Genomic DNA, 11,636 nt, shown 5'->3' on the forward strand with positions numbered 1-11,636 from the left:
TTGTCCAGTACATGTCATAATCCTCACTATCACACGAACACTAAAAGGCCAGGTTATGGTCTTACCTTTTTTAGGATTTTAGGTGAGAACAAAGTAGGGGTGCCGCCATGGGAAACCTGGTTAGGCCCGTGAAACGTTCTCAACTCAAACCGCTTTCTCCCCAAGTTTTGGTGGGAAAGATTTTACTAAACCCGGTTTGGGAGTTAGTATCAAAAAATGATTTGAGAACCCCCCTATAGAATTAGATTCAAAAGCTATCCCATAGAAGCTATCCGTTTTTTTAATAATACCCGTTAGGAATGCACCATTCTATGATGATATTACTTGGATCTCGAATCTGTATTATGATAGTAGTATTTGGAGTATATTTGACAAAATACATTTAATTGTCTATTTACTTATTTAACTATTAGTTTATTTAATTATTGTATAATTCTTTTCACAAAAAATTATGGTATGATTATTATTTTAGTATATATGTTATTTTCCTTTTTCTAAATTCTTCTTAGAAAAATGTATAATATAATAACTTTTCATTTGTATGTCAAATTTATTAGTTAATAAATTGATTCATTCTTCCGTGAAAATATGTAAGAAAAAATCTTTGATTTCATAATTTGGCTTATTATTTCAAGAGAAAGATTCGAAAAGAAAAGGAAAAAATCATTTTAATTTTGTGTTTATACTAATATACTTTTTAAGTCATGTTGTTTTAATTTCTCTTATGTACATTTGTTTTAAATTTCATATAAATTCATAATATGTATATATTTCGTTATCGGTCGGGTTCTGATTGATGAAAAATTATCTTCTACTAGTCTAGTCTAATCTAGATCTCTAATACAAGGCGGCTGAAACTTCAATTTTTTTTTTCTCCAACTATTATTCAAATAAAAACTCTTGAAGAATTCTTCAAAAAAAAAAAAACATTGACATCTCTTTTAATATTTGCATTTTTTATTATTATTCAACACTCAAATAAATTTTATTTAAAAAAAAAAAAGAAAAAATACATAACTATTTTATTTGGCTCGTTCATATAGTCCAAGGAAAAAAACAAAGATTATCAGTTAATAGTTACTGTAAGAAGTGAAAGCCGGCGTTGAGAAGATAATTCAGAGGTTGGGTTCACGAGAGAAACATGAAAAATAATGACGAATTTGGTTGAAGAACGGAGCGATGTACGCCAGCCTTTTCAAGCTTTGTTGATTGGCCAAATGAAAGGAAAGAACAAGACATTTGATAGAACGGAAAGAATTGATTTCTCCTTAGCGTACAAATTTTATTTATAATTTGTACATTTTTGTTCAGAAACAAGAAGAAATAATTGGCATTGACTTATTGGAAGTCTGCCTCAATTTAAAGAAAGAATTGTAAAAACGGGAGTTCGTGTCAAATGTTCTCAGGATTATCATTTTATAATGAATGCACTTTATCATTTCCATGTCATGCCTCACTATTTCATTCTCTTTTTTTATCATAATACTCGCTATATGTTTGTACATACCTTACAAAAATGGCCATAAATAATTTGAGAAATTATAGTGTTCATGAATAAAGGGAAAATTTTCATTGTTCTAGCACAGATGATAAGTGAAGACGTTTTCAGACTCTGACTGGTGTTGATACATGAATATGTCCATGTAAAAAAGGAATCTTCAGAGAACAAGTGCATATGACTATCGACTCGAATATTGAGGAAATCAAAGATGCTTGTGCAATATAAACTCAATTTCAGATATCTCGGTCTACTGTAGATAGTTATGTTAGTGATTTGTGCATGTCTTAGAAAAATTATCTTGGTTAATGTATTAAATTAATTTCAAAACTCTAGAACTTATTTGATTATTCCTCGAGGCGAAATATCTGACTAACTCATGATTAGGAAAATGACTAAGGCCTTCTTTGAATCACTTATTCAGCCTTTTACCTACCCTTTCATCATATTCCTTTGTTCGCCCTTTGAGCCGATGATAAACCTTTCTTTCATATCACGAAATTCTCACTTTTCCTACAAGAAAACCAGTTGACTGAAGGATGATCGAAAATCATATAATCAATATACCTTCAAAGTGACCAATACCAGGTCAATCAATAGATGTTCCAAGATGATGCAATACAATGTCAAATGCAGCTAAAACAAAAAGAAAAAAGCTCGCTAGATTGAAAACCCCACAAGGGCGGTCTAGGCAAAAATAGGGCAAGGAAAAAAGAAAAGAACCCGCTAGATCGAAAACCCCAAATGGCGGTCTAGGCAAAAGGAAGGGTAAGCCTGCTAGGCTGAAAACCTCAATCTAGGCAAAACTTAAGGCAGGTCAAGTACATACAGTCGTAAGACGATCAGGTCAAATCAGCCAAGTTAGAGCAAATAAATCTCCTCATGACATACGAAAATTGACCAATTCAACTGGTTTTCCAAGCCTTTTCCCTCATTATTACCTGAAGCCTAAAAAGTCCTTTCGATCCCTAATCATGATGTTAGTTACGGTTAGTGGAGAGGGGTATGAAAAATAAGCATATGGTAGTTTCAATACAAAATTAATTTGGTTCAATAACCTCGAAATTTTATTTGAGACTGCATGTTATCATAAACATTGATTGAGGAAGACGAAATTATGATCAAGATAAACACATGGACAAGAGCAAGAGTTATGGTGTTCCCTCGCTAAATGATAAAAGGAATCCTCTCATCATTCAAGGGACAACATTTACTCTAGAACTATTGAGAGTTTATCAAGATCAACATTATGGATGAGATTTCAATGACATATATTCATTAACGGCATGTGCAAGGAAGTCAAGCAATGCATCGGAAGAAGATAAATCAAGTCAGAGGATGGAGTGAGCTCATCTCAAAATAGGCATGCAAAAAATGATTAAAAAGAAAAAAAGAAAATTTAGCCTGTTAGGTCGAAAACCCGCAAGGGCGATCTAACTAGAAAATAAATGGCAATAAAATAAAGAGCATGCTGAGTGAGAAAATTACAAAGGATCACTCAAGCAAAAACCAAGGCATGTTAAGTCGAAAACCCGCAAATGGCGATTTATGCAAAAGTTGCAGCACACTCCACTTTGGGGGCATCAAAGTGAAATGACATTTGATTCTGGCGAAATTCATTATTCAACGACAAGATGGGAGCACTCAAAGTGCTGAAACCAACGAAGATTCAAGATTTTGAACAATGACAGCATGTAGGGATGTGTTGAACAGCGAAATCTTCCTTATTTCATGATCATTAAAAAATTTCAAATAACTTTATGGTCACAATCACTTTTGGATAAGCCTTTTTTAACCGAATCTCACAATAAAAATCCCACACCATTGAGGTATGACACTCATTTCCAACAAGATATAGCTTTCATACTTACACTTTACTCTATTCTTCGCCAAATCTTTTCCCTGAAAATGGTCTTGTGCATTTATTAAATAATTATGATTCTGGGAATATTTGAAATGAATATTTTCCAATTCTAGTGTCATGTTTGCTTTGAACAACGAGTTATCAAGATAGTACCCCAATTTTTGTGGTTCAACATTCATACACATCATGAAGATGACGTTTCTCCACAAACTTAAGCATGCACAACTGGCTAATATCGGGGGCAATGTGATGACCCTTCTAGCAAAAAGCTGCATTTCTACTTGAGTTAAAGAACCAATAGAAGAAAGAATTGGGGGCAAGATACCTTTCGACAAACATGAAGAATGAGAATGGTTTGGAAAAAATACACATTATAAAGAATCATAATCTTCAACAACACAAAGATTCATGGATTTCAAGATCAAACGAGCTGAGTACTCTTTGTGGAATGAGTTTGCATGCTTCATCACGAGTTACTATCAGACAAGATCACTAACCGTATACGACATTCTGGAAAAAAATCTTCTTAAACCATTTCAAAAAGAAATGTTGGATACCCTCAAGTATGTTTATCCAATCCGAAGAAACAGTTGTCTACTACAAGTGAAGGCACAGACACATGCATTTTGACGAGATTAAGCTGAGGTACCGGGAAAGCAATCTTGATCTTTCTTGGATTATATGTATATGAATGAGTCAAATCGATAATTATGTAAAATATATATATATATATATATCGGTTCTAAAACGGTTTTAAAACGATTTTTCAGAAAATAGGAAAAAGTACTATAGATTTCCGTTTTATCTTTAGAATTAATAAAACTGATTTTATCAATCTAACTATAAAACTAATAGATTTTGTTATGATGATTATCAACCAAAATAATTAGGAACATACGCACAATCTATTTTAATTAACAATTAATTAAAACTTATTTATCTTTAGAATTAATTAATCAAAACAATTTGTTAATTAATCCTAACTATAAATATTTATTCAATCCTATTGAAAACTTCTAAATTTTCATATATGAAATAACGGATTTAAAGATGGCTCTGATACCACTGTTGGAAATTAGGCTAAGGTATAGCAGCGGAAATATAAAAATTTTAACCTATTTCCATAAACCACAAGATCCGTTGACCGTTATTTCATATAAAGAGGGATAAGAAGAATTACCTCTTGATGATCAATCTACCGTTGTTAATGAAGTGCCTACAACTCTTCTCCGAGTTCCCAAACATGAAATAAAATACGGAAGATCAAGGATAAAAGAAATAGATGAAATCAATTGATCGGAAGGAAGCCATAGAGAAATCTCATCCTCGAACTAGGGGTGCCGAATTTTCTCTCTCTCTCACTATAAGGATTTCGAAAATCTCAGTAGGGAATGCACTTCGAGATTTCAAAAATCACTAGGGGGTATTTATAATCTCTTGTATCTAATCCCTAGTTAGATAGAATTAGGTTATTGAATAGGAATTCAATTCGGAATAGAATTCCTAATTATTATCTCATTATATATCTAATATATTAAGGATAATAATAATAACCTTATTGGATAATAATAGGAGTATTTTAATCTAATTAAAACTCCTAACTTATTTATCTCTTAATTAATTTAATTCATAATCCTAATCTAATTAGGAATAACAAAATCAAATTAATCATTCATGTATTTAATCACATGAATTTCGACCCCCCTTGGTCCATGGGCCTTATTAGGCTTAATTGGGCTTCCATCAATTAATTAACATCTATCTCTCTTTTAGGTTCCAAGTCTTATGTGTGACCCATTAGGTTCTTATTGCTTCTAGTCGTATGCAACGTTATTAAATAATTTTTCAAAGAATTATTTAATCTTTACATAACGGAATGATGTACAGAGTATGTGATTAGCAAGTCCGTAATCATTCCCCCAGAGCTATAAGAAGACAGGTTGATTCTGTCGTTAACCTTTCTGTATTAGTTACAGTATAATTCGATCCTTTATCAACTACATCCTTTGAACTGAATCTTATGACTATGGGTGATGTCAAGTCACATATAGCGAGACGTTCGTTTTACTTGTACAGGCCGAGTCAACTCAAATAGATAGGTTAAGTGAAATCTGTATTTCAAGTCTTAAGCTATTACCTTGCAAGGATTTAAAGTCGAGTCTTCCACAAGCGATCCATGGATGTATCTCCCATTTATCGGGAGTGATAAATGCTCAATCCAATATATAACGATCCCGCAATCACTTCCTGTGATACCCAACATCTACTGTTCACACCCTAGAGTCATCTCTGTTAAGGATAGTGTTACACCAGAGTCAAAGCATCACATTCCGTAATCCAGAATACCAATTAATATTCCTTTGAGTATGAGGATTAGTTATACCTATTAATACCAATGAGATGAACAGGTGACAAGGATGAATCTACCCATCCTGTTATCTCAAATCGGATCCCCAATCCTAATGAACAACTTTTCATCGGATCTATGTAACTGTCCAGATATCTGCATATATGAAGCTTGTGAGATCAGCTTTCTGTCGGACAGAAGACATTGTTACATACAAGTCTCAACAGTGATATATCAATCCTAAACATATCACTTGACTTGGGGTGGTTTTAAGTTTATTAGTTTATTATAAAGTTTTGTCTCACTTCATGCTTGTATGAACACTTTATAATCACTTTAAATAAACTTACGGATTTCCTTTTATTAGACTTTATTTAGTGCTTAAAAGGGATTGCCTTTATATAGTTATAAAACATATATCTCATTAAAACAAATGATATAAAGAACAATTCATTTACATTAAGTTTGTATCCTAGAACAATTGTCTATAGGACACTAAACCCCAACAATATAACCCAGGTTGGCGAAATCATCCTAACTTTTCATGGCAGGATAACCAAAGACAACTAGCTGCTCAGCAACCATACCGGCAAGATAATGCAAGACCATCCTACCAATCACAGCAGGCCACCTATTCTACTCAGAATTATCAGCGTCAACCAGCTGTTCAACAAGAAGGAAAGCCTGATCTAGAATCCATGATGATGCAATTTATGAAACAGACGTAATCTTCCATCAAGAGTCTTGAAACTCAGATGCATCAGATTGCCACCATCATTGCTTCTAAAGAGAAATGAGCCTTACCAAGCAATACGATGACCAATCCGAAGGAGGAAGTCAATGCCATCATTTTGAGAGGAGGTAAAAGAGTCTCTAATTCTCTTGAAGATAACAATTTAACCAATGATGTAGGAGGAGGAGATCAACCAGCCACCGAGCCAGCACAATCCCACCAAACAACTCAATCTGAGAAGAAAAGGGACAAATAGCCTGCCAACGAGAACTACCCATCCTACGAAGCAAGAGTGCCTTACCCAGATAGGCTAAAGCAGCAAAACTGTGAGAAGAGGCATAAAAGTTTCTTAGAGCAATTAACGAAGTTGCACATCAACATCCCCGTCATAGAGGCTTTATCGAAGATGCCAATGTATGTCAAGTTCCTCAAAGACCTTCTCATAAATAAGAAGCTCGAAAGTATAGCAATGGTGCAGCTGAACAGAGACAGTTCCTCAATCCTACAAGCCAAACAACAGCTTCCCAAAAAGCTAAAAGATCGAGGGAGTTTCTCTATACCCTGTTCAATAGGAACACTGACTATTTAGAATGTATTGTGTGACCTAGGAGCCAGCATTAACTTAATGCCATATTCAATCTATATGCAATTAGGATTAGGCGAACCTAGACCCACCAAAGTCACTGTTCAATTAGCTGACTGATCTATTCGGTATCCTAAGGGAATAGTGGAAGATGTATTAGTCAAAGTCGGGAACTTCATTCTGCCTGTGGATTTTGTGATTATGGACATAGCTGAAGATTTAGAGGTTCTAATAATTTTATGGAGACCCTTCTTAGCCACTGGTAGAGCAGTCATCGATGTACATAGCGGTCATCTGATTTTGAAAATAAATAATGAGGAAGTTGTATTCAAAATGCATGAGGCTGTGCGTTATACCTCTGCATCTGATGATGTTTGCTATTTTTTAGATGTAAAAGAAGAACAATTGGGCTTACCTGAGCAAGAAGAAGGGGAACACCCATTACAATATGAACCAGTGGTCACTACTGACCCATTCGAGGAAACATGTGAAGAATGTTCAGAAGAAGAAACTGAGGTGTTACCTGATCCGCTCCCCAGAGAAGTGTTGGTCCCATGTAACGTGACAGTATTAGTTCTAGGGGGGTTAGAAACTATTTAAACAATTTCTCATAAATGCTGACTTAATTATCTTTTAAGACTTTAACTTAGTCTTATTAGGTCAGCACGACTGAGTAAGATTTGAGACAGCTTCAGTCAACTACTGACTAGAGCTGTTTCAACTGTGAGTTAGGAAGCAACACTTGGGTTTACTTTCAAACTCAACTCTTCAGATTACTCAACTCAGCATATACTTGTACTGAGTGATATCAAGCAAGCAATATATATATATAAAGAGATAAAGGGTTAGAAGTTACTCAGCAGACTTATCCTGGTTCGGCCTCTCCGCCTACGTCCAATCCTCGGAAATCCTTCTGAGCTTTTGGAATCCTCTACTGAGCTTTTTAAAGGTAGAGCACAAACCGTTTACAATAGCAACTAAGTATGCAAGAGTACCTTCCTCTATTCCTCTACTCAATCATATCTCTACCACTGAGTACTATAACCGAGTAACTCAGTCTCACTTTTCTAACCTTTTACAAATGATACAATAATTGTTCTTAGTGAAACAAAGAACACTTTAGATGACTAAGTCACTCTAGACTTTTACACAAGAATAGGAGTTGGTGTAAGAGCTTGCTTTTTGCTTTTCAAGACAGAGCTTCTATTTTGTTTTTTTATCAATAAATTGACTTTATGAAGATCTGCATTGATTCAAGTATTGGAGAGGCCTATTTATAGTGATGTCCGAGGTATCAATCATTTGCATCCCGACATAGCCGTTGTGGGAAAACATTCTTCTTTCATCATCACTCAGTCAGCACTCAGTGCCGTAGGCCAATCATAATGTTGTATCTTCTGTCTTCGTCAGACGCCAGGTCTGCCTAGTTGTTGGCATCAGATAGTCCATGCTTCTTCTGGTAAAGTCTTCCCGACAGATTTCTGTGACTTCTGAATTTTTCTCAGAATTGGACAGACTTTGTCTTCAAAGATGATCAACAATGCTGCTGACCTAACGATCATGTTGCTTGACTCAGCGGCTTCGCCTTCAAGCTTTTATGAGGAGTCTTTTCTTTCCAAAGCTGAGTTGTATTTTGCTCAGCTTCGGCCGTGTGACTTTCATCTGCTGACTTCACCTTGGATTTCTCTTATGAGCTTTTAGTCCTTATTCTTTTAATGTCTTATAAAACAATTTACTCAACATTGAACAAACACATTAGTATAGATACATCAAAGCATTTAAATTTAATGTGAATATATTTTTGTCATGGAAACTTAATCTTACTTAAATAATTTTGTCAAATCAAAATCATGTGGAAAGGTGTTTCAACAAACTCCCCCATTTTGATGTTGGCAAAAATATTCAGTAAGGAACTCAGTGTTGAGCTCCCCCATGATAGTTGGCCTTTTCTTAACTTCTGAGAACACTCCCCCGTAAGGGTTGAGCTACTGACTTAGTTTTACTTTAAACCTTTTAAGATTTAATCAAGTAAGTATAAAGTCAGCTTCAGAAGTAGGTCAGTACTTGGAATATTTTGTCCTTACTCAATTTTTATACTTAGTTAAATGGAGAAATACGGTTCAGGTATCAGAGTCAAAATAAGTTGAGTAAGTGAACTGGTGTTGAGTAGTGTTACTCAGTGGCCAAGTACTTGTATAATGTTTTATGTTCACAATTTTTAATTTAATTTGTTCAATGATTTCTAAGTGAGTAGTCATATGAAAAAGGTCAGCATTTGGAACAACACAGCAGATAAAGCAGATATAAGACAGTATATGAAAAGATACGTTTATATATTAAGCTCAACAAGAAACATTCCAACTACAAAATTCAAGAAGACATCCAAGTTAGAAAAATAAAATTCTATTTCTTGATGTTGACTTGGACTTGGTTGGATTTGGGTTTGGGTTGCTGGCTAGGCTTTGATGTTTCTTGTTGCTGGGTTTACTTGCTAGGGGCAGCAGAAGTTGAGCCTGGATTTGTCTTCTATTGAGTTCCTTCTGGTGGTTCCTTATTTGTCTCCCCCGTTTTTCCAGCATCACCAGGCTGAGGGACGGAAGCATAGAATTGCCCCTTTTGAATAACACGAGTCAGTAGTGTTGAGTATTGTTGCATTTGACTCATACTTTCTTTGAGACCTTTAAAGACCTGTACACCACCTACCATGCTGGATGCTGGAATTTGCATATGAGCACTGATGACACTGAGTATGAACTCAAGGGACTTCCCCATCCATGTAATAGAGTCATTCATTCTTGTATAGGACTGATGATACATCTTGAGCATGGAGGCATCATAGATATGGCGCTGAGCGTTCTGATGTCGGACGTGCTCAAAGGTCGATCTGGCACAGTGCATGGTGTCATTGGTATTAACCTGGTCAGTTTCCATTTCTTCTCAGGTCAAGCTGAGTAGGCGCACAACCTCAACTACTTGTTCAATCATGCACTGAGAAGTGGAGGAAACAAGGTCTCGAGCTTCAATAAGCTCAGTGGTCAGCTGCTTGAAGTGCTGAGTTATTTCAGCGGAAGTGGCGGTTGTTGAGTTGACAGCAGATAAGGCATTGATTTTCCCTTCGATGGAGTCAATATAATGAATCATCATCACTTGAAGGCCAACCATCTTCACTAGGAGTTCCTGCTTAGGCTGCTGAGAGACCATGGAGGTCAGGACATTCATCAGCTCCTTAAGACCTTTGAGTTCGGTCAGAAGTTGCGTGATGGTTGAGAGTTGAGTTGGGTCAGCAGAAACAGATCCAGCAGCATTGGCGTGAGACTGATGGATTTCTTGTAACAGAGCATGGACTGAGTAGATGATTCTTCAACCCATTTTAGATGCATCGAGGAATAGGAAGGGTTCATCTTCAGCATGAGTCCGTGAAGTCTCAGGGGCCGTGTTTTTAGTAGCAGCAGGTGTTTGGATTGGAGGTGCCAGCTTGATCAAGTGAAGGTTGAGCAATGGGAGCTGCATCCTTAGAAGTGGTCCCATCAGCAAGAGCTGACTGGTTTGCTAACTGCTCGGTTAAAGTAGGAGGTGTTTGCTCAACAGTAGTATTTACCTGCTCAGTGTCAACCTGAAGCTGAGTTGAGATTTGAGGTTGAAGCAACTCAAGGTTGTCTTTAGCAGGCGTAGCTTCAGGTGCATGCTAATTGAGTTGAGCAGCAGGCGCTTCGATCACTTGCTCAATAGAAGATGGAGCAGCGGTGTCGGTAGATGTTGGACCCTTTAGAATTTCGGGGTCGACATGTTCCTGAGTCTTAGAAACAGAGACTTGATTTTCTTTATCCTGATCTTGAGTGGGTTCAGTTATATTGGTGAAGAAGTTGAACTCCAGGGCAGCCAAGTCAGCAATGGGGTCCCTAAGCGGAGAGTCATCCAAAAGGTCAAATACTTTAGGTTTGCGTGACTTTCGCTTGAACCGCTTGTCACTGTTGTCTTTGTGATGTTTGGATTTTGGAGATGGGTTAGCAGTGATGGGGTTAGTTGACTCAACATCTAGACAAGTGTCCTCAGTGGGCTTTTCGACAGACTTGTCTTTCTTAGGAGACTCAGCTCCTTACTCATCAGCCTGCTCTTTAGCAGCTGAGTTATCAGTTCTTGCCTTCTCAGCAGAGATAGGTTTCTCATGTTGATCACTGGGTGGTTCCTCAATATTGACTTCCTGAGCTCGCAGGAAGAAGGAGTCCTTTGGGACAGCAATATCTAGTGGAGTTGCGTCCAAAGGTGTAACTTCTGAAGATCTCTTCCTCTTTAGGGGTTGCTCAGTTTTGTCTTCAATTTCTGTTTCAGAAGCAGATCTTTTCTTAGATGACTCAGTAGGTGCAGGTTTCTTCTTTTCTGACTCAGTAGTGGAGGGTTTAGTTACCACCAACCTGACCTTTTTGACGGCCTGAGTAATGGATTTGGCCTCAGCTTTCCTCTTTTTCTCCTTTTTGGTCAGCTTATTAGGCTCTTCTTCGACCAGAGTTTCCTTGCCTTTCTTTGATTTTGACTTAAACGAGAGGCTGTGAGCTAAGCCGGTCAAGATGGCGGAGGTGATTTCTGTTCCCACTCACTTTCTTCCCCTTTGAA

Source organism: Euphorbia lathyris, chromosome 3 (genome assembly GCF_963576675.1).
Source record: "Euphorbia lathyris chromosome 3, ddEupLath1.1, whole genome shotgun sequence".
Lineage (NCBI taxonomy): Eukaryota > Viridiplantae > Streptophyta > Magnoliopsida > Malpighiales > Euphorbiaceae > Euphorbia > Euphorbia lathyris.